At 48.6% G+C, this 24738-nt stretch overlaps 1 protein-coding gene across 1 annotated transcript in view; it reads right to left on the bottom strand.

Annotated features, from left to right (window-relative positions):
* Nucleotides 1-18663, bottom strand: part of APOC2 (apolipoprotein C2) — an 80139-nt gene extending 61476 nt beyond the window's left edge. Inside the window, exon 1 of the mRNA XM_069201466.1 lies at nucleotides 18499-18663. The gene's annotated coding sequence lies outside the window, so the exon portion shown is untranslated. The remainder of the gene's footprint in view (nucleotides 1-18498) is intronic.
* Between the last annotated feature and the right edge of the window lie 6075 nt (nucleotides 18664-24738).

Here is a 24738-nt window from a genome sequence, read left to right as displayed (position 1 = left end):
TGGTCTCTTCCTCAATCAATTGGTGTCTTTCGTTATAATACTGGGTCTCTTATTGAAACAATTGGTCTCTTCCTTTCTGATCCCTGGTCTCTTCTCTCTGATCCCTGTTCTCTTCTCTCTGCTCCCTAGTCTCTTCCTCTGTAATCCCTACTAGCTGATCCCTGGTCTTTTCCTATATGTTCCCATTCTCTTCTCTATCATCCCTGGTCTCTTCCTCTATGATCCCCGGTCTCTTCTCAATGATCCCTTGTGTCTTCCTCTATGAACCCTAGTCTCTTCCTCTATGAACACTGGTCTATTCTCTTTGATCCCAGGTCTCTTCCTTTGTGATCCCTAGTCTCTTCTATCTGATCCCTGGTCTCTTTCTCTATGACCCCTGGTCTCTTCTCAATGATCCCTGGTCTCTTCCTTTATGAACTCTAGTCTTTTCATCTATGAACCATGGTCTATTCTCTTTGATCCCAGGTCTCTTCCTCTATGATCCCTGGTCTATTCTCTATAAACTCTCGTCTTTTCCTCTATGATCCCTGGTCTCTTCTTCTACCAGCCGGTTTCTTCCTCAATGATCCCAGGTCTCTTCCCTATGATCCCTGGTCTCTTCTCCGTGATCCCTAGTCTCTTCTCTATAAACCCTAGTCCCTTCCTCTATGATCCCTGGTCTCTTCCTCTATAGTGTTTTGCATTATTTTCTATGATTACTCACCTTTTTCTCAACCACCTCTGAGTTCTTTCTCTGTGCTCCCTGGTCACTTCCTGGATGAACCCAGTTCTCTTCTTTTATGATTTTCGTCTGAGATTAAGGATCTCTTCTTCTATGATCACTTGTCTCTTCCTCCATGATCCCTGATCTCTTCTTCTATGATCCCTGGTCTCTTCCTCTAGGGCCCCTGGTCTCTTCTCTATGATTTCTGGTCTCTTACTCTATATCTCTGGTCTTTTCTCTATGATCCCCGGTCTCTTCTCTATGATCCCTGGTCTCTTCCTCTATGATCCAGGGACTCTTTTTTATGATCCCTGGTCTCCTTCTCTATGATACCTGGTCACTTCTCTATAATCCCTGGTCTCTTCCTCTATGATCTACAGTGCCTTCTTTATGACCTCTGGTCTCTTCTCTATGATTCCTGGTATCTTCCTATATTTTCCCTATTCTCCTCTATGTGATCTTTGGTCTCTTGGTCTATGATCCCTGGTCCCCTCTCTATGATCCCCGGTCTCTTCCTCTATGAACCGTGGTCTCTTCTCTGTGAACCCTGTTCCCTTCCTCTATGACTCCTGGTCTCTTTCTCCATAGTTCCTCGCATCGTTTTCTATGATTACTGGCCTTTTCCTCTACGACCTCAGGGTTCTATCTGTGTGCACCCTGGTCAATTCCTGGATGAGCCCTGTTTTCTTCTTTTATGATTTTCTTCTGTGATCCAGGGTCTATTATTCTATGCTCCCTTGTCTCTTCACTATGAACCCTGGTCGCTTCCTCTATAATCCCTGATCTCTTCCTCCATGATCACTCTTCTCTATGAAACCCCGCCCCTACCACTATGACCCCTGCTCTCTTCCTGAATCAATTGGTGTCCTCCTCTATGATCTGTCGTCTCTTTCTCTATGATCCCTGATCTCTTCTCTATGAATCCTGGTCTCTTCTCAGTGATACCAGATCTCTTCCTCTATAATCACTAGTCTCTTTTCTATGATCCCTGGTCTCTTCTCTGTGATCCCTGGTATTTTCCTCTAGGATCTCTAGTATCTTCTCTATGAACCCTGGTCTCTTCTCTTTGATCCCTGGTCTCTTCCTCTATGATCCCTTGTCTCTTCTCTATGATCCCTGGTCTCTTCTCTACGATCCCTGATCTTGTCCTCTATGATCTTTGGTCTCTTCTCAATGAACCCTGGACTAGTCTCAATGATCCCTGGTCTCTTTTCTATGATCCCTGGTCTCTTCCTATATTTTCCCTATTCTCTTCTCTGTGATCTTTGGTCTTTTGGTCTATGATCCCTGGCCTCCTCTCTATGATCCCCGGTCTCTTCTGTATGATCCCTAGTCTCTTCCTCTATGACCCATGGTCTCTTCCTCTATGATCTCTAGTATCTTCTCTATGAACCATGGTATCTTCCTCTATGATCCCTGGTCTCTTCTTTATGATCCGTTGTCTCTTCCTCTATGATCCCTGGTCTCTTCCCTATGATCCCTGCTCTCTTCTTTATGATCCCTGGTCTCTTCCTCTATGATCCCTGGTTTCTTCCTCTATGACTCCTGGTCTCTTCCTCCATAGTTCGTTGCATCATTTTCTATGATTACTGGCCTTTTCCTCAATGCACTCAGGGTTCTATCTGTGTGCTCCCTGGTCACTTCCTGGATGAGCCCTGTTGTCTTCTTTCATGATTATTTTTTTGTGATCCAGTTACTCTTAATCTATTCTCCCTTGTCTCTTCACTATGAACCCCGGTCCTGTCCTCTATAATCCCTGATCTCTTCCTCTATGATCCCTGGTCTATTCCTCTATGATCCCTGGTCTCTTCTCTATTATCCCTGATCTCTTCCTATATGATCCCCGGTCTCTTCTCTATTGATTCCTAGTGTATTCACTATGATCCTTAGCCTCTTCTCTCTGAACCCTCGCCCCGTCCACTATGATCCCTGCTTTCTTCCTGAATCAATTGGTGTCTTCCTCTATGATCCCTGGTCTCTTCTCTATGATCCCGGGTCTCTTCCTCTATGATCCCTGATCTCTTTTATATGATCCCTGGTATCTTCCTCTATGATCCCTGATTTCTTCTGTATGATTCCTTGTCTCTTCCTTTATTTTCCCTGTTCTCTTCTCTATGATCCATGGTCTCTTACTCTCTGATCCCTGGTGTCTTCCTCTATGATCCCTGGTCTCTTCCCAATGATCCCTGGTCTCTTCTCCATGATCCCTAGTCTCTTCTCTCTGAACCCTAGTCTCTTCCTCTATGATTCCTGGTATCTTCCTGAATCAATTGGTGCCTTTCTTTATGATACCTGCTCTTTTCCTAATTGGTGTCTTCCTCTAAGATCCCTGGTCTCTTCATCTATGATACCTGGCCTCTTCTTTATGATCCCTTGTTTCTTCCTCTATGATCTCTCTCTATGATCACTGGTCTCTTCCTCTATGTTCCCTGTTCTCCTCTCTATGATCCATGGTCTCTTCCTCTATGCTCCCTGTTCTCCTCTCTACGATCCCTGGTCTCTTCCTCTATATTCCCTGTTCTCCTCTCTATGATTACTGGTCTCTTGATCTATGATCACTGGTCTCTTCTCTATGGACCCTGGTCTCTTCCTCTGTGATCCCGGTCTCTTCCTCTATGATCCCTAGTCTCCTTTCTATGATCCCTAGTCCCTTCCTCTATGATTCCTGGTCTCTTCCTCAATCAATTGGTGTCTTTCGTTATAATACTGGGTCTCTTATTGAAACAATTGGTCTCTTCCTTTCTGATCCCTGGTCTCTTCTCTCTGATCCCTGTTCTCTTCTCTCTGCTCCCTAGTCTCTTCCTCTGTAATCCCTACTAGCTGATCCCTGGTCTTTTCCTATATGTTCCCATTCTCTTCTCTATCATCCCTGGTCTCTTCTTCTATGATCCCCGGTCTCTTCTCAATGATCCCTTGTGTCTTCCTCTATGAACTCTAGTCTCTTCCTCTATGAACACTGGTCTATTCTCTTTGATCCCAGGTCTCTTCCTTTGTGATCCCTGGTCTCTTCTATCTGATCCCTGGTCTCTTTCTCTATGACCCCTGGTCTCTTCTCAATGATCCCTGTTCTCTTCCTTTATGAACTCTAGTCTTTTCGTCTATGAACCATGGTCTCTTCTCTTTGATCTCAGGTCTCTTCCTCTATGATCTCTGGTCTATTCTCTATAAACTCTCGTCTTTTCCTCTATGATCCCTGGTCTCTTCTTCTACCAGCCGGTCTCTTCCTCAATGATCCCAGGTCTCTTCTCTATGATCCCTGGTCTCTTCCTCTGTGATCCCTGGTCTTTTCCCTATGATCCCTGGTCTCTTCTCCATGATCCCTACTCTCTTCTCTATAAACCCTAGTCCCTTCCTCTATGATCCCTGGTCTCTTCCTCTATAGTGTTTTGCATTATTTTCTATGATTACTCACCTTTTTCTCGACCACCTCTGAGTTCTTTCTCTGTGCTCCCTGGTCACTTCCTGGATGAACCCAGTTCTCTTCTTTTATGATTTTCATCTGAGATTAAGGGTCTCTTCTTCTATGATCACTTGTCTCTTTCTCCATGATCCCTGATCTCTTCTTCTATGATCCCTGGTCTCTTCCTCTAGGGCCCCTGGTCTCTTCTGTATGATTTCTGGTCTCTTACTCTATATCTCTGGTCTTTTCTCTATGATCCCCGGTCTCTTCTGTATGATCCCTGGTCTCTTCCTCTATGACCCATGGTCTCTTCCTCTATGATCTCTAGTATCTTCTCTATGAACCATGGTATCTTCCTCTATGATCCCTGGTCTCTTCTTTATGATCCGTTGTCTCTTCCTCTATGATCCCTGGTCTCTTCCCTATGATCCCTGCTCTCTTCTTTATGATCCCTGGTCTCTTCCTCTATGATCCCTGGTTTCTTCCTCTATGACTCCTGGTCTCTTCCTCCATAGTTCGTTGCATCATTTTCTATGATTACTGGCCTTTTCCTCTATGCACTCAGGGTTCTATCTGTGTGCTCCCTGGTCACTTCCTGGATGAGCCCTCTTGTCTTCTTTTATGATTATTTTTGTGATCCAGTTACTCTTAATCTATTCTCCCTTGTCTCTTCACTATGAACCCCGGTCCTGTCCTCTATAATCCCTGATCTCTTCCTCTATGATCCCTGGTCTCTTCTCTATTATCCCTGGTCTCTTCCTATATGATCCCCGGTCTCTTCTCTATTGATTCCTTGTGTATTCACTATGATCCTTAGCCTCTTCTCTCTGAACCCTCGCCCCTTCCACTATGATCCCTGCTTTCTTCCTGAATCAATTGGTGTCTTCCTCTATGATCCCTGGTCTCTTCTCTATGATCCCGGGTCTCTTCCTCTATGATCCCTGATCTCTTTTATATGATCCCTGGTATCTTCCTCTATGATCCCTGATTTCTTCTGTATGATTCCTTGTCTCTTCCTTTATTTTCCCTGTTCTCTTCTCTATGATCCATGGTCTCTTACTCTCTGATCCCTGGTGTCTTCCTCTATGATCCCTGGTATCTTCCCAATGATCCCTGGTCTCTTCTCCATGATCCCTAGTCTCTTCTCTCTGAACCCTAGTCTCTTCCTCTATGATTCCTGGTCTCTTCCTGAATCAATTGGTGCCTTTCTTTATGATACCTGCTCTCTTCCTAATTGGTGTCTTCCTCTATGATCCCTGGTCTCTTCATCTATGATACCTGGCCTCTTCTTTATGATCCCTTGTCTCTTCCTCTATGATCTCTCTCTATGATCACTGGTCTCTTCCTCTATGTTCCCTGTTCTCCTCTCTATGAGCCATGGTCTCTTCCTCTATGCTCCCTGCTCTCCTCTCTACGATCCCTGGTCTCTTCCTCTATGTTCCCTGTTCTCCTCTCTATGATTACTGGTCTCTTCCTCTATGATCACTGGTCTCTTCTCTATGGACCCTGGTCTCTTCCTCTGTGATCCCGGTCTCTTCCTCTATGATCCCTAGTCTCCTTTCTATGATCCCTAGTCCCTTCCTCTATGATTCCTGGTCTCTTCCTCAATCAATTGGTGTCTTTCGTTATAATACTGGGTCTCTTATTGAAACAATTGGTCTCTTCCTTTCTGATCCCTGGTCTCTTCTCTCTGATCCCTGTTCTCTTCTCTCTGCTCCCTAGCCTCTTCCCCTGTAATCCCTACTAGCTGATCCCTGGTCTTTTCCTATATGTTCCCATTCTCTTCTCTATCATCCCTGGTCTCTTCCTCTATGATCCCCGGTCTCTTCTCAATGATCCCTTGTGTCTTCCTCTATGAACCCTAGTCTCTTCCTCTATGAACACTGGTCTATTCTCTTTGATCCCAGGTCTCTTCCTTTGTGATCCCTGGTCTCTTCTATCTGATCCCTGGTCTCTTTATCTATGACCCCTGGTCTCTTCTCAATGATCCCTGGTCTCTTCCTTTATGAACTCTAGTCTTTTTGTCTATGAACCATAGTCTCTTCTCTTTGATCACAGGTCTCTTCCTCTATGATCCCTGGTCTATTCTCTATAAACTCTCGTCTTTTCCTCTATGATCCCTGGTCTCTTCTTCTACCAGCCGGTCTCTTCCTCAATGATCCCAGGTCTCTTCTCTATGATCCCTGGTCTCTTCCTCTGTGATCCCTGGTCTTTTCCCTATGATCCCTGGTCTCTTCTCCATGATCCCTAGTCTCTTCTCTATAAACCCTAGTCCCTTCCTCTATGATCCCTGGTCTCTTCATCTATGATACCTGGCCTCTTCTTTATGATCCCTTGTCTCTTCCTCTATGATCTCTCTCTATGATCACTAGTCTCTTCCTCTATGTTCCCTGTTCTCCTCTCTATGAGCCATGGTCTCTTCCTCTATGCTCCCTGTTCTCCTCTCTACGATCCCTGGTCTCTTCCTCTATGTTCCCTGTTCTCCTCTCTATGATTACTGGTCTCTTCCTCTATGATCACTGGTCTCTTCTCTATGGACCCTGGTCTCTTCCTCTGTGATCCCGGTCTCTTCCTCTATGATCCCTAGTCTCCTTTCTATGATCCCTAGTCCCTTCCTCTATGATTCCTGGTCTCTTCCTCAATCAATTGGTGTCTTTCGTTATAATACTGGGTCTCTTATTGAAACAATTGGTCTCTTCCTTTCTGATCCCTGGTCTCTTCTCTCTGATCCCTGTTCTCTTCTCTCTGCTCCCTAGTCTCTTCCCCTGTAATCCCTACTAGCTGATCCCTGGTCTTTTCCTATATGTTCCCATTCTCTTCTCTATCATCCCTGGTCTCTTCCTCTATGATCCCCGGTCTCTTCTCAATGATCCCTTGTGTCTTCCTCTATGATCCCTAGTCTCTTCCTCTATGAACACTGGTCTATTCTCTTTGATCCCAGGTCTCTTCCTTTGTGATCCCTGGTCTCTTCTATCTGATCCCTGGTCTCTTTCTCTATGACCCCTGGTCTCTTCTCAATGATCCCTGGTCTCTTCCTTTATGAACTCTAGTCTTTTCGTCTATGAGCAATAGTCTCTTCTCTTTGATCCCAGGTCTCTTCCTCGATGGTCCCTGGTCTATTCTCTATAAACTCTTGTCTTTTCCTCTATGATCCATGGTCTCTTCTTCTACCAGCCGGTCTCTACCTCAATGATCCCAGGTCTCTTCTCTATGATCCCTGGTCTCTTCCTCTGTGATCCCTGGTCTTTTCCCTATGATCCCTGGTCTCTTCTCCATGATCCCTAGTCTCTTCTCTATAAACCCTAGTCCCTTCCTCTATGATCCCTGGTCTCTTCATCTATGATCCTGGCCTCTTCTTTATGATCCCTTGTCTCTTCCTCTATGATCTCTCTCTATGATCACTGGTCTCTTCCTCTATGTTCCCTGTTCTCCTCTCTATGAGCCATGGTCTCTTCCTCTATGCTCCCTGTTCTCCTCTCTACGATCCCTGGTCTCTTCCTCTATGTTCCCTGTTCTCCTCTCTATGATTACTGGTCTCTTCCTCTATGATCACTGGTCTCTTCTCTATGGACCCTGGTCTCTTCCTCTGTGATCCCGGTCTCTTCCTCTATGATCCCTAGTCTCCTTTCTATGATCCCTAGTCCCTTCCTCTATGATTCCTGGTCTCTTCCTCAATCAATTGGTGTCTTTCGTTATAATACTGGGTCTCTTATTGAAACAATTGGTCTCTTCCTTTCTGATCCCTGGTCTCTTCTCTCTGATCCCTGTTCTCTTCTCTCTGCTCCCTAGTCTCTTCCTCTGTAATCCCTACTAGCTGATCCCTGGTCTTTTCCTAAATGTTCCCATTCTCTTCTCTATCATCCCTGGTCTCTTCCTCTATGATCCCCGGTCTCTTCTCAATGATCCCTTGTGTCTTCCTCTATGACCCATGGTCTCTTCCTCTATGATCTCTAGTATCTTCTCTATGAACCATGGTATCTTCCTCTATGATCCCTGGTCTCTTCTTTATGATCCGTTGTCTCTTCCTCTATGATCCCTGGTCTCTTCCCTATGATCCCTGCTCTCTTCTTTATGATCCCTGGTCTCTTCCTCTATGATCCCTGGTTTCTTCCTCTATGACTCCTGGTCTCTTCCTCCATAGTTCGTTGCATCATTTTCTATGATTACTGGCCTTTTCCTCTATGCACTCAGGGTTCTATCTGTGTGCTCCCTGGTCACTTCCTGGATGAGCCCTCTTGTCTTCTTTTATGATTATTTTTGTGATCCAGTTACTCTTAATCTATTCTCCCTTGTCTCTTCACTATGAACCCCGGTCCTGTCCTCTATAATCCCTGATCTCTTCCTCTATGATCCCTGGTCTCTTCTCTATTATCCCTGGTCTCTTCCTATATGATCCCCGGTCTCTTCTCTATTGACTCCTTGTGTATTCACTATGATCCTTAGCCTCTTCTCTCTGAACCCTCGCCCCTTCCACTATGATCCCTGCTTTCTTCCTGAATCAATTGGTGTCTTCCTCTATGATCCCTGGTCTCTTCTCTATGATCCCGGGTCTCTTCCTCTATGATCCCTGATCTCTTTTATATGATCCCTGGTATCTTCCTCTATGATCCCTGATTTCTTCTGTATGATTCCTTGTCTCTTCCTTTATTTTCCCTGTTCTCTTCTCTATGATCCATGGTCTCTTACTCTCTGATCCCTGGTGTCTTCCTCTATGATCCCTGGTATCTTCCCAATAATCCCTGGTCTCTTCTCCATGATCCCTAGTCTCTTCTCTCTGAACCCTAGTCTCTTCCTCTATGATTCCTGGTCTCTTCCTGAATCAATTGGTGCCTTTCTTTATGATACCTGCTCTCTTCCTAATTGGTGTCTTCCTCTATGATCCCTGGTCTCTTCATCTATGATACCTGGCCTCTTCTTTATGATCCCTTGTCTCTTCCTCTATGATCTCTCTCTATGATCACTGGTCTCTTCCTCTATGTTCCCTGTTCTCCTCTCTATGAGCCATGGTCTCTTCCTCTATGCTCCCTGTTCTCCTCTCTACGATCCCTGGTCTCTTCCTCTATGTTCCCTGTTCTCCTCTCTATGATTACTGGTCTCTTCCTCTATGATCACTGGTCTCTTCTCTATGGACCCTGGTCTCTTCCTCTGTGATCCCGGTCTCTTCCTCTATGATCCCTAGTCTCCTTTCTATGATCCCTAGTCCCTTCCTCTATGATTCCTGGTCTCTTCCTCAATCAATTGGTGTCTTTCGTTATAATACTGGGTCTCTTATTGAAACAATTGGTCTCTTCCTTTCTGATCCCTGGTCTCTTCTCTCTGATCCCTGTTCTCTTCTCTCTGCTCCCTAGTCTCTTCCCCTGTAATCCCTACTAGCTGATCCCTGGTCTTTTCCTATATGTTCCCATTCTCTTCTCTATCATCCCTGGTCTCTTCCTCTATGATCCCCGGTCTCTTCTCAATGATCCCTTGTGTCTTCCTCTATGATCCCTAGTCTCTTCCTCTATGAACACTGGTCTATTCTCTTTGATCCCAGGTCTCTTCCTTTGTGATCCCTGGTCTCTTCTATCTGATCCCTGGTCTCTTTCTCTATGACCCCTGGTCTCTTCTCAATGATCCCTGGTCTCTTCCTTTATGAACTCTAGTCTTTTCGTCTATGAACAATAGTCTCTTCTCTTTGATCCCAGGTCTCTTCCTCGATGATCCCTGGTCTATTCTCTATAAACTCTCGTCTTTTCCTCTATGATCCCTGGTCTCTTCTTCTACCAGCCGGTCTCTACCTCAATGATCCCAGGTCTCTTCTCTATGATCCCTGGTCTCTTCCTCTGTGATCCCTGGTCTTTTCCCTATGATCCCTGGTCTCTTCTCCATGATCCCTAGTCTCTTCTCTATAAACCCTAGTCCCTTCCTCTATGATCCCTGGTCTCTTCATCTATGATACCTGGCCTCTTCTTTATGATCCCTTGTCTCTTCCTCTATGATCTCTCTCTATGATCACTGGTCTCTTCCTCTATGTTCCCTGTTCTCCTCTCTATGAGCCATGGTCTCTTCCTCTATGCTCCCTGTTCTCCTCTCTACGATCCCTGGTCTCTTCCTCTATGTTCCCTGTTCTCCTCTCTATGATTACTGGTCTCTTCCTCTATGATCACTGGTCTCTTCTCTATGGACCCTGGTCTCTTCCTCTGTGATCCCGGTCTCTTCCTCTATGATCCCTAGTCTCCTTTCTATGATCCCTAGTCCCTTCCTCTATGATTCCTGGTCTCTTCCTCAATCAATTGGTGTCTTTCGTTATAATACTGGGTCTCTTATTGAAACAATTGGTCTCTTCCTTTCTGATCCCTGGTCTCTTCTCTCTGATCCCTGTTCTCTTCTCTCTGCTCCCTAGTCTCTTCCTCTGTAATCCCTACTAGCTGATCCCTGGTCTTTTCCTATATGTTCCCATTCTCTTCTCTATCATCCCTGGTCTCTTCCTCTATGATCCCCGGTCTCTTCTCAATGATCCCTTGTGTCTTCCTCTATGAACCCTAGTCTCTTCCTCTATGAACACTGGTCTATTCTCTTTGATCCCAGGTCTCTTCCTTTGTGATCCCTGGTCTCTTCTATCTGATCCCTGGTCTCTTTCTCTATGACCCCTGGTCTCTTCTCAATGATCCCTGGTCTCTTCCTTTATGAACTCTAGTCTTTTCGTCTATGAACCATAGTCTCTTCTCTTTGATCCCAGGTCTCTTCCTCTATGATCCCTGGTCTATTCTCTATAAACTCTCGTCTTTTCCTCTATGATCCCTCGTCTCTTCTTCTACCAGCCGGTCTCTTCCTCAATGATCCCAGGTCTCTTCTCTATGATCCCTGGTCTCTTCCTCTGTGATCCCTGGTCTTTTCCCTATGATCCCTGGTCTCTTCTCCATGATCCCTAGTCTCTTCTCTTTAAACCCTAGTCCCTTCCTCTATGATCCCTGGTCTCTTCCTCTATAGTGTTTTGCATTATTTTCTGTGATTACTCACCTGTTTCTCGACCACCTCTGAGTTCTTTCTCTGTGCTCCCTGGTCACTTCCTGGATGAACCCAGTTCTCTTCTTTTATGATTTTCATCTGAGATTAAGGGTCTCTTCTTCTATGATCACTTGTCTCTTCCTCCATGATCCCTGATCTCTTCTTCTATGATCCCTGGTCTCTTCCTCTAGGGCCCCTGGTCTCTTCTCTATGATTTCTGGTCTCTTACTCTATATCTCTGGTCTTTTCTCTATGATCCCCGGTCTCTTCTCTATGATCCCTTGTCTCTTCCTCTATGATCCAGGGACTCTTTTTTATGATCCCTGGTCTCCTTCTCTATGATACCTGGTCACTTCTCTATAATCCCTGGTCTCTTCATCTATGATCTACAGTGCCTTCTTTATGACCTCTGGTCTCTTCTCTATGATCTCTGGTCTCTTCTCTATGATACCTTTATTCTTCTCTATGATCCTGGTCTCTTCTCTATGATCTCTGTTCTCTTCTCAATGATCCCTGGTCTCTTCCTCTATGATCCCCGGTTTCTTCTCTATGATCCCTCGTCTCTTCTCTATGATCCCCGGTCTCTTCCTCTATGATCCCCGGTCTCTTCTCTATGATCCCTGGTATCTGCTCTATGATTCTGGTCTCTTCTTTATGATCTCTGTTCTCTTCTCTTTGATCCCTGGTCTCTTCTCTTTGATCCCCCGTCTCTTCCTCTATGATCCTCGGTCTCTTCTCTATGATCCCTGGTCTCTTCTCTATGATCCCGGTCTCTTCTCTATGATCCCTGTTCTCTTCTCAATGATCCCTGGTCTCTTCCTCAATGATCCCCGGTCTCTTCTCTATAATCCCCAGTCTCTTGTCAAAGATCCCTGGTCTCTTCTACATGATCCCTGGTCTCTTTTCTATCACCCCTGGTCTCTTCCTCTATGATCCTGGTCTCTTCTCTATGATCCTTGGTCTCTTCTCTATGATCATCGGTCTCTTGTCAATGATCCCTGGTCTCTTGTCAATTATCTCTGGTCTCTTCCTCTGTGATCCCCGGTCTCTTCTCTATGATCCCCGGTCTCTTCCTATATGTTCCCCGTTCTCTTCTCTATGATCCCTTGTCTCTTCTCTATGATCCCTGGTCTCTTCTCTATAATCCCTGGTCACTTCCTCCATGATCTTGGTCTCTTCTCTATGATACCCGGTCTCTTCTCCATGATCCCTGGTCTCTTCTCAATAATCCCTGGTCTCTTCTCTATGATTCCTGTTCTCTTCTCTCTGATCCCTGGCCTCTTCCTCTATGATCCCTGTTCTCTTCTCTGTGATCCCTGATCTCTTCCTCTATGATCCCTGTTCTCTTCCTGAATCGATTGGTGTATTTCTTATGATCCCTGGTCTCTTCCTCTAGGATTTCTTCTCTATGATCCCTGGTCTCTTCGCTATGATCCCTGGTCTCCTCCTCTATGATCTCTTCTCTATGATCCCTGGTCTCTTCCTCTATGATCTCTTCTCTATAATCCCTGGTCTCTTTGCTATGATCACTAGTCTTTCCCTCTATGATCTCTTCTCTGTGATCTCTGGTCTCTTCCTCTCTGTTCCCCGTTTTCCTCGCTATGATCCCTGGTCTCTTCCTCTGTGATCCCCGGTCTCTTCTCTATGATTCCTGACATCGTCTCTATGATCCCTGGTCTCTTCCTCTATGATCTCTAGTCTCTTCTCTATGAATCCTGGTCTCTTCTCTTTGATCCCCGGTCTCTTCTCTATGATCCCTGGCGTCTTCTATTTGATCCCTGGTCTCTTCCTATATGTTCCCCGTTCTCTTCTCTATGATCCCTGGTCTCTTCCTCTATGATCTCTAGTCTCCTCTCTATGAACCATGGTCTCTTCTCTATGATCCCTGGTCTCTTCCTCTATGATCCTGGTCTCTTCTCCATGAACCCTGGTCTCTTCCTCTACGATCACTGGACTCTTCTCTATAAACTCTCGTCTTTTCCTCCATGATCCCTGCTCTCTTCCTCTGTCAGCCGGTCTCTTCCTCTATGATCCCCAGTCTCTTCTCTATGATCCCTGGTCTCTTCCCTATGATCACTGGTCTCTTCTTTATGATCCTTTGTCTCTTCTTCTATGATCCCTGATCTTTTCCCTATGATCCCTGGTCTCTTCCTCTATAGTGTTTTGCATTGTTTTCTATCATTACTGGCCTTTTCCTCTACGACCTCTGAGTTCTTTCTCTGTGCTCCCTGGTCACTCCCTGGATGACCCCCTTCTCTTCTTTTATGATTTTCCTCTGAGATCCAGGGTCTATTCTTCTGTGATCCTTTCTCTCTTCCTCCATAATCCCTGATCTCTTCCTCTATGATCCCTGGTCTCTCCTCTAAGATCCCTGGGCTCTTCCTCTTTGATCCCTTGTCTCTTCCTTTATGATCCCCAGTCTCTTCTCTATGATCCCTGTCTATAGCACCTGGTCTCTTCTCTATGATTACTGGTCTCTTCCTCTATATCTCTGGTGTTTTCTCTATGATCCCCGGTCTCTTCTCTATGACCCCTGGTCTCTTCCTCTAAGATCCCCGGTCTCTTCTCTATGATCCCTGGTCTCTTTCTCTATGATCCCTGGTCTCTTCCTCTAAGATCCCCGGTCTCTTCTCTATGATCCCTGGTGTCTTCTCTGTGATCCCTGGTATCTTCTCTTAGATCTCTGGTCTCTTCTCTAGGATACCTTGTCTCTTCTCTATGATCTCTGGTCTCTTCTCTATGATAACTTGTCTCTTCAAATACAAAGATGATAGTTCCTTCTGGCGGCTGTTGACCTCTAGTTCGAAAAGGGGCAATGATGACATTGGTATGTACATACAGCCCGAAAGATGGGTGTCCTATTTTTCTGGAATTTATGCTCTGCCTGCACCACAATCTCTGGAGGACCCTGGATATGATGAGTGTTGGGCTGTTAACAAGACCACAACTGAGAGCATTGTTTTTACTTTAGCCGAAACAGCAGCTGCAATTAATTATTTGAGGCCAGCCAAAGCCCCTGGTCCAGATAAGATCCCAGGGGACCTGTTCAAATCAGAACCAAAGATATGGGCATGGAACATCAATGTATTGTCTAATGCCATAGCAGCTGGTAGCTCTATTCCAGATTCCTGGCGTGGCGCAGAAATAATACCGATTCACAAAAAGGGTGATGTAGGTTCACCTGCAAATTATCGACCAATCAGCCTAATTGATATTCTTCAGAAGACGTTTGCTAAGCAGGTCCTAGATAGGCTTACCGATTGGATTCAAGACAACCAAATTTTATCCCCCTTACAGGCCGGTTTTCGGCCTAAAACTAACACCATGGACCAAGTCCTCAGGCTGTCATTACTATTTTGGAAGTATGTCACCCTATCTAAGCAAAAACTTTATGTTGCTTTCGTAGATCTAAGATCTGCATTTGATTTAGTCCCAAGAGAGAAACTATGGGGAGTATTAAATAAAATCGGTATCCCAGGAAATCTAGTGCATTTGATCCAAAGATTACATGAAAAAACCTTTTCACAAGTCAGATGGGGTAAGCAGGGGGAACTCACCGACAAAATAGATATTAAGAGAGGAGTACGCCAGGGCTGTGTTCTTGCCCCAACGCTATTTACATTGTTTATCAACGAGGTGGTGCAAGTCGTTACCAACTGCCAAAATGATGCTCCATCCTTGAACAACCATAACATTCAAATTTTGCTATTTGCTGATGATTCCCTCCTGATCTCCAGAACCCCTATGGGTCTCCAGGTACTTGTGGATAAGTTTAGTTTGTTTTGTGGTGACTATGGCCTTGAACTCAACCATAGCAAAACTAAATTTATGACCCTGGGTTGTGGCCCCACTAAGAGATATTCAATTTTCCATAATGGTACCCCCCTAGGTATGGTAAGCTCCATAGATTATTTGGGGGTGAGAATTAGCAACAATCTGCACTGGGGGGCCCAAATTGAAAAAAGTTCAGCTATTCTGGCGCAGAGATCTGGGGCCATTTTACGCTTTCACAAATCTACTTCTGAGAGAGTGATTACTCCAACTATTAAAATTTACCAAGCAAAGGCACAGAGCGCTGCGGTCTACGGGTCTGAAATTTGGGGGTCCTCGAACACTGGCAAGCTTGCAGTGGGGGAAAACAACTTTGTAAGGTCGACTCTGGCCTGTCCTCGCAATACCCCACTGCTGCCTATGTTCTGGGACCTTGGCCTTTCACGCATCTCTGATGTAATTGCCCTACGACCATTGCTATTCTGGGTCCGTGTATGGACCACCCCAGAGCTATCCACATACAAGGAGTCTATTCAAGACATTCTAGACAGACCAAATGTACTTACCATTCCCTGGTTTAGCCACATCTCAAAATGGTTCCACAGATTGGGTCTTAGTGAGTTTTGGAGTCATCCAGAAAGTATAAGGAAGGATCAGAAGAATCATTTGAAAATTGTTTACTGGATATATGTCAGGGAAAACTACTTGCTGTGTTCAACACACGGCAGATTGACTTCACAATTTTTTGATTTTAAATGGTACCCGTATCTGGAACCATTTATGGATACAATTCTTGACCCATTAAGTAAGAGTCTATATATTCAGTTCAGATATGGTTGTCTGCCTCTTAAATCCTATGGCAGCACATGGAGTGCGACCGCAAGTCCTGATACTTGTCCGAGTTGTAATCAAATTTCTGAATCCATTGTACATTTTATGTTTATATGCCCTGTTTATTTGATTGCGCGACGGAAGTGGTTACGACCTGTGTGCAGTAATATGGGGGTAAGACATTGTATTGTTGCCTTAAGGATCATGATGAGGGAAACTTCTCTCCCTCTATCCTGTGCGGTTAGTAAGTATATTGTAGCTGCTTGGCATATACGTACTAAATTTCTGGGGAAATAATGATGATGAGGACCAAAAAAAAAAAAAAAAAGTGTTTTAGTTGCTAAATTTTAACTATACACATAGACTGAAACAAAACCCTTTGTCTATTTAAATGTTAGGTATTAGGGGGTTAGGTGCTTTTTTTAAGGAAAATAATTTTATGTGTTTTAAGGCTGAAATATATGTTTTTATCTTATTCTTATTCTTTTTAACCTAATTTATATTTCCTTTTTCATTCAATTGTTGGTTGTTTTGCTTTTATGGTTGAAAGTAACCGAATAAAGCTATGTGTTGGAACTTGTCTCTTCTCTATGATCCCGGTCTCCTCTCTATGATCCATGTCCTCTTCTCAATTATCTCTGGTCTCTTCTCTATGATACCTTGTCTCTTTTCAATGATCCCGGTCTCCTTTCTATGATCCCTGTTCTCTTCTCAATGATCTCTGGTCTCTTCCTCTGTGATCCCCGGTCTCTTCTCTATGATCCCTGGTCTCTTCCTCTATGATCTCTAGCCTCTTCTCTGTGAGCCCTGGTCTCTTCTCTTAGATCCCCCGTCTCTTCTCTATGATCCCTGGCGTCTTCTCTATGATCCCTGGCGTCTTCTCTATGATCCCTGGTCTCTTCCTCTATGTTCCCAGTTCTCTTCTCTATGATCCCTGGTCTCTTCCTCTATAATTTCTAGTCTCTTCTCTCTGAACCCTGGTCTCTTCTTTGTGATCACTGGTCTCTTCCTCTATGTTCCCTGGTATCTTCTCTATTAACCCTGGTCACTTCCTGGATGGCCCCTGTCGCTTTCTTTTATCATAGCTGTTTTTTTTCTCCTGTGATCCAGGGTCTCTTCCTCTATTCTCACTGGTGCTTTCTATGATATGTGATTTCTTCTCTGTGATCCCTGGTATCAACTTCTATGCTATCTGATCTCTACCTCTATGAGCTCTGTCTCCTTGGTGTCTGGCCTCTGGTCCCTGCCTCTATAATCCCTGGTCTCGTTCCATATGATCCCCCTTTACTACCTCTGTAGTCTGTGCCCCCTCCTGCCTGGTCCCGCTCTCCAGGGTCTCTGGCTCTTTGGTGCCTGGTCCTTGGCCCACAGCCCCCGCCTCTATGATTCCCCTTCGCTACCTCTACAGTCTGTGCCCTCCCCCCACCTCGCCCTCACGGGTCTCTCTGCCCCTCTATAGTCTCTGGCCCCCTCCTGCCTGGTCCTCAGCCCCTCCCTCAAGGGTCTCGGGTCTCTACCTCTGTAGTCTGTGCCCCCCTCCTGTCTAGACCTCACCCCCTCCCTCAAGGGTCTCTGGTCTCTACCTCTGTAGTCTGTGCCCCCCTCCTGTCTAGACCTCACCCCCTCCCTCAAGGGTCTCTGGCTCTTTGGTGCCTGGTCCTTGGCCCACAGCCCCTGTCTCTATGATTCCCCTTCGCTAGCTCTACAGTCTGTACCCACCCCCACCTCGCCTGGCCCTCAGCCCCTCCCTCAAGGGTCTCTGGTCCCTACCTCTATAGACTCTGGCCCCCTCCTGCCTACCCTCAGCCCCTCCGTCAAGGGTCTCTGGTCCCTACCTCTATAGCATATGGCCACTCCTGCCTCCAGACCCTCAGCCCCTCCCTCAAGGGTCTCTGGTCCCTACCTCTATTGTCTCTGGCCCCCTCCTGCCTGGTCCTCTGCCCCTCCCTTAAGGGTCTCTGGTCTCTACCTCTGCAGTCCCTGCCCCCCTAGTGCCTGGTCCCTCCCACCAGGGTCTCTGGTTTCTACCTCTGTAGTCTGTGCCCCCCTCTCTCTCACGGGTCTCTCTGCCCCTCTATAGTCTCTGGCCCCCTCCTGCCTGGTCCCTCCCTCAAGGTCTCTGGTCTCTACCGCTATAGTCTCTGGCCCCCTCCTGCCTACCCTCAGCCCCTCCCTCAAGGGTATCTGGTCCCTACCTCTATAGTCTCTGGCCCCCTCCTGTCTAGACCTCACCCCCTCCCTCAAGGGTCTCTGGTCTCTACCTCTATAGCATATGGCCACTCCTGCCTCCAGACCCTCAGCCCCTCCCTCAAGGGTCTCTGGTCCCTACCTCTATAGACCCTGGCCCCCTCCTGCCTACCCTCAGCCCCTCCGTCAAGGGTCTCTGGTCTCTACCTCTATAGCATATGGCCACTCCTGCCTCCAGACCCTCAGACCCTCCCTCAAGGGTCTCTGGTCCCCACCTCTATAGTCTCCGGCCCCCTCCTGCCTGGTCCTCTGCCCCTCCCTCAAGGGTCTCTGGTCTCTACCTCTGCAGTCTCTGCCCCCCTAGAGCCTGGTCCCTCCCTCCAGGGTCTCTGGTCTCTACCTCTGCAGTCTCTGCCACCCCAGTGCCTGGTCCCTCCCTCCAGGGTCTCTGGTTTCTACCTCTGTAGTCTGTGCCCCCCTCTCCCTCAAGGGTCTCTCTGCCCCTCTATAGTCTCTGGCCCCCTCCTGCCTGGTCGCAGCCCCTCCCTCAAGGGTCTCTACCTCTATAGTCTTTGGTCCCCTCCTGCCTACCCTCAGACCCTCCCCCCATGGTTCCTACCGGGAGTCGCCTCTTCTCTCGCCTCTAGGCGCTGTCTCGGTCCTCTTCTCTCGCCTCTAGGCGCTGTCTCTCGGTCCTCGCAGGCTCCGGGTCTGCTCTGGCATCAGTCTAGGACGGACCCTGGCCCCTGGCCCCTCCCTCAGGCCTCAAGAAGTGAAGATAAGGCCGAGTGGCGGACAATGACCCCGCCACCGGACCCAAGTCCAAACAAACAGGTCAGTGAGGACCCTGTCTACACTGACGTCAGCGCTAGGGTGGGGGCGAGGGGGCCTGACATTGAGGGCAAAGGTCACTCTGCTGAGGACTGGACTCGACCTTAGGACTGGCCACGTGGCTGAACCTGGGACCAGCTCCTGAGAACTGGACACGCGGACCAAGGACTGGACACACGGACCAAGGACTGGACCCAGGGATCTAGGACTGGACAGACATCCCGAGGACTGGACACACGGCGCTAGAACTGGACACACGGACCAAGGACTGGACACAGGGATCTAGGACTGGACACACGGACCTAGGACTGGACACAGGGATCTAGGACTGGACACACGGACCTAGGACTGGACACACGGACCTAGGACTGGACACACGGAGCAAAGACTGGACAAGGGGCTCGAGGACTGGACAAGGGGCTCTAGGACTGGACATACGGACCAAGGACTGGACACACGGACCAAGGACTGGACACACGGCGCTAGAACTGGACACACGGACCAAGGACTGGACACAAGGACCAAGGACTGGACAACGGGCTGGACAAGGGGCTCTAGGACTGGACACACGGACCAAGGACTGGACACACAGCGCTAGAACTGGACACACGGACCAAGGACTGGACACACGGCGCTAGAACTGGACACACAACCCTAGGACTGGACACCTGGCCCTAGGACTAGACACACGGACCAAGGACTGGACAGACATCCTGAGGACTGGACACACGGCCCTAGGACTGGACACACGGACCTAGGGCTGGACACACGGACCAAGGACTGGACACAGGGCTCTAGGACTGGACAGACATCCCGAGGACTCAACAGACATCCCGAGGACTGGACACACAACCCTAGGACTGGACACACAATCCTAGGACTGGACACACATCCAGAGGAGTAGACACACGGACCTAGGGTTGGACACACGGACCTAGGACTGGACACCTGGACCAGGGACTGGACACACGGACCAAGTACTGGACACACGGACCAAGGACTGGACACACGGCGCTAGAACTGGACACCCGGACCAAGGACTGGACAAGGGGCTCGAGGACTAGACACACGGACCAAGGACTGGACACACGGACCAAGGACTGACACACGGACCAAGGACTGGACAGACATCCTGAGGACTGGACACACAACCCTAGGACTGGACACACTGCGCTAGAACTGGACAAGGGGCTCTAGGACTAGACACATGGACCTAGGACTGGACACAGGGCTCTAGGACTGGACACACATTCAGAGGACTAGACACATGGACCTAGGGCTGGACACACGGACCTAGGACTGGACACACGGACCTAGGACTGGACACCTGGACCAGGGACTGGACACACGGACCAAGGACTGGACACACGGCGCTAGAACTGGACACACGGACCAAGGACTGGACACAAGGACCAAGGACTGGACACACGTGCTAGAACTGGACACCCGGACCAAGGACTGGACAAGGGGCTCGAGGACTGGACACACGGACCAAGGACTGACACACGGACCAAGGACTGGACAGACATCCTGAGGACTGGACACACAACCCTAGCACTGGACACACGGACCTAGGACTGGACAGACTTCCTGAGGACTGGACACACAACCCTAGGACTGGACACACCGCGCTAGGACTGGACACACGGACCAAGGGCTGGACACACGGACCAAGGACTGGACACACGGCGCTAGAACTGGACACCCGGACCAAGGACTGGACAAGGGTCTCGAGGACTGGACACACGGACCAAGGACTGGACACACGGACCAAGGACTGACACACGGACCAAGGACTGGACAGACATCCTGAGGACTGGACACACAACCCTAGCACTGGACACACGGACCAAGGACTGGACAGACATCCTGAGGACTGGACACACAACCCTAGGACTGGACACATCGCGCTAGGACTAGACACACAGACCAAGGGCTGGACACAAGGTGCTAGGACTGGACACACGGACCAAGGGCTGGACACAAAGCGCTAGGACTGGACACACGGACCAAGGACTGGACACAGGGATCTAGGACTGGACAGACATCCTGAGAACTGGACACACAGCCACGGCCCAAGGAATGGACACTACCGGAGCACATGACCAGCACCTCAGGATTGGACACACAGGCCTAGGACTGGACACACAGCTCTAGGACCGAACAAACGGCCTGAGGACTGGACACACCACCCTATGACTGGACACAGGGCTCTAGGACTGGACACCTGGACCAAGGACTGAACGGACATCACGAGGACTGTACACATGCCCAGAGAACTGGACACACGGACCTAGGACTGGACACACAACCCTAGGACATGGCCAAAGGACTGGACATACAGTCTGAGGATTGGACACATGCCCCGAGGACTGGACACACAGCCCGAGGACTGGACACATGGCCCATGGACTGGACACTACCTGAGCACCTGACCAGCACCCGAGGACTGACCAAATGGCCCTAGGACTGGATATTTGATCCAAGGACTGGACACACAGCCCTAGGACTGGACACACAGCCCTAGGACTGGACACACAGCCCGAGGACTGAGTGTACAGCCCAAGGACTGGACACTGCCTGGCCCTAGGACAGGACAAACAGTCCTAGGACTGGACACAACCTGGCCATAGGACTGGACAGACAGTCTGAGGACTGGACACACGGCCCTAGGACTAGACACGCGACCCGAGGACTGGACAGACAACCATGGGACTGGACACTAGCTGAGCACCAGACCACAACTGGACCAGAAGCCAATGACTGGACGTGAACCTGAAAACTGACCCCTGCAGCCAAGAACTGGGTCTACAGAAGAAAACTGGACCCCAGCCAAGGACTCACTGCCGAGGGCTGGACTCACAGCAAAGGCTAAACTTCAGCCAGAAACTGGTCCTCCCTGGGAGGACTGGACCAGTATCCGATCACTGGACTCAGCTAAACACTGGACCCTTATGCTGAATAGTGGCCACCCAGCCAAGGACTGGACCCATAGCTAAGGACTTTATCTATTGTCGAGGGCTGGACACACAGCTCTAGGACTGGACACAGGGCCCTAGGTCTGGACACATGGCCCTAGGGCTGGAAACACGGATCTAGGACTGGACACATGGCCCTAGGGCTGGACACACGGATCTAGGACTGAAGACACTGACCTAGGACTGGACAGACATCCCGAGGGCTGGGCACACAGGAAGGGGCTGGACTGGCAGCACAGGCCCAGAAGTGGACCTGCAGACTGGCCCCTCAGCCAAGGACTGGACAGCCACTGCTTGGGCTGCGCTTGCAGCCACAATGTACATGAGGCCTAAAGCCAAAAACTAGACCTCATGCGAGGTCTGAACACTGGACCACCTACCTGTGAGGGTCAGTGCCCGTGGATGGTCTCAGAGGCCCAGGCCAGGATGTGAAGTCCAAGACTGGGACAGCGCCTCCCCTTCAGGGGTTTCTGCAGCCACAAAACATACCTACCCCCCAAGGAATGGACATCCAGCCAAAGACTGGACCCCATTTGAGGAGCTCTGCTGCTGAAGAGACCTACCACCAAAGAACTGGTCCTGCTGCTGAGGACTGGACCCATCTGAGGAGCTCTGCTGCTGAAGAGACCTACCACCAAAGAACTGGTCCTGCTGCTGAGGACTGGAACCATCTGATGAGCTCTGCTGCTGAAGAGACCTACCACCCAAGAACTGGTCCTGCTGCTGAGGACTGGACCCCATCTGAGGAGATGTGCTGGTGAGGAGACCTACCACCCAAGAACTGGACCCAAAGTCTGAAGTCTGCCCCTGCTGAGGACTTTCCCCCATTTGAGGAGCTCTGCTGCTGAAGAGACCCACCACCCAAGAACTGGAGCCAAGGTCCAATGACTGGTCCTGCTGAGGCCTGGACCCCATCTGAGGAGCTCCTCTGCTGGAGACCAGACCTACGACCCAAGAGCTAGTCTTGCTGCTGAGGACTGGAACACATCTGAGGAGCTCTGCTGCTGAAGACCAGACCTGCCACCCAAGAACTGGTCCTGCTGCTGAGGACTGGACCCATAGGGACGGATGAGAGTGGCCTCGCCAGGCCCTGACAAGCCCAAGCAAGGTAGACACCATAAGAAGATGCCACACAGCTCTGTCAAGCCCCATTCAGGGATCCAAGGGCCAAGAAGAGACTACTGGGCCACAGCCTTTGGGGCCAAAGTTGTTTACCTCTGATGTACTGGGGTCTACCCCACTGTGGGTCTGCAAACTGCACTAAGTGCAATCCCTGCAGCACTTGACTCATTGCGCTGGTAATGAACACTCAGAGGTTACTGTGGGGCTACAACAGGCTCAGCACTCAGCAGTCACCCAACAGTGTAAAAACGTTATTGTCCAGCCCAGGAATTACCGTTGTAAAAAGAGAAGCACTTTAATACAGAGAAAAACTCAACACTACACAAAAGTATCAGGTATTCAGAGTCTCTTCTCTGGACCATCACGTCAGCGAGGATGCGCCATCTGCCCCATTCCACCTCCCTTAGTTGAGGTTATTATGGAGTAAGGTTCAGCACATAGGCAGCGCTCTCACATTTTGGTCTGGTAGGCGCTATCAAGCATTCAGTCTCTGTTTTACCTCCAGTTTGGGTTTACAGCAGGACTCACTCTGGCCATTCTCCCCTGTGAGGAGAGGCCTCTTTTTGACATGGTTAGCCCCCACTTTTTGCCCGCTATGTGATGTAGCCTAGAAGTTATTAGTTCCCAGGGCCCCTGATAACCAGGTTCCCTGGCCAGATCCCTTTTTCCTAAACTGCTGAGATGCATTGGCACAATTGGCTATACCTTTAGCTGCCACTATAAGTTCCAAAGAAATGGAACTGAGGTAGCCAGGGCATGAGGTACTAGGGTAGGCAGTAGCACTGATTGTGCCACCCTCTAGGGCTATGCAATCAGATGCACCTAATCCTACCATTGTAGACTGAGTGCTCTAGGGCAAACCAGAAGGACAAACTCGACATGGCACACTGCCTGTGTGCCCTGTCCACTATACACTCCATGCACTATGGGTAAGACACCCCTCTGGCACACCTTCCAGCCCTAAGGTAGGATGCACCACACTGCATGCGAGGGCATAGCTGCATGAGCAATATGCCCCCACTGTGTCCTTGCCAAACCTGTGTAGGAGGCTGGCCCTCTATGTAGTGCACAAAACTAGGTACACTGTGTAGGGGGTCCAGGCAACCACACTGTGGATTCCAGAGGCAAAAACTAGATCACCTAATGCTCTAATTTGTGAGGTAGCTTGGTCGAGCAGTTAGGCTATTCTTGGAGAACTGCTAAGCATTTGTTGTACTTACAGTATCAATCATGCATCACACACACTCAAGGAATAACTCAAGACCAATTTTATAAAAATACTTAAAAGTTTTATGTAATTTTTAAGACCAAGATGGTCAAGATGCCTTAAGTACTTTTTGAGTTATGATTTTTTAAAGTTTTAATAAAGTTAGTCTTTCTGCGCGTAAATATGCACCATAGGAATCAATAGACAGTCACTTTTAAAAATCGTACAATTGGGTTACAACTTTCTTCTTTTACAGGATGGTCGAAGCAGCAGGTGGACACCTCGCACCAGTTGGAGAGCCTAGGGCGTCTCCCGGTTCCGGCGGGAGCAGAGCTGGAAAGTCTCTTGGCACAGGGCCACTTGGAGGGGCCACCAGGAATAGGAGATGTTTTTCAAACTTAAAGGTAGTGCCTTGGGGTCCACTTAGGTTGTTGATATCGCAGGGGTTAGGGACCCGTCGAGCACAGCTAGTTCGTCGTTGAAGGCGCAGGGCACCCAGATGCAGGTCGAGTTTGTGATCCAGGGGCTGTGCGCAATAGAGCCCTTTGGTGCTGGAGGTAAGGTTCTTTTAGGGTAGCTCACAGGACAACTGGGGCACTCCAGCGGGAGGTCCAGGGTGTTCCTGAAGTCCCTTGACTGGGGCTTCCTCCTGGTTTGGTTGCAGCTCTAGGGGAGCTGATTTTATTGGAGTCCGATGTGCACTAGCCAGTACCTGGGTTAT

This window comes from Pleurodeles waltl, chromosome 7, assembly GCF_031143425.1.
Source record: "Pleurodeles waltl isolate 20211129_DDA chromosome 7, aPleWal1.hap1.20221129, whole genome shotgun sequence".
Classification (NCBI taxonomy): Eukaryota; Metazoa; Chordata; class Amphibia; order Caudata; family Salamandridae; genus Pleurodeles; species Pleurodeles waltl.
The sequence above is the reverse complement of the archived record's forward strand: the minus strand, read 5'-3'. Positions and strand labels throughout refer to the sequence as shown.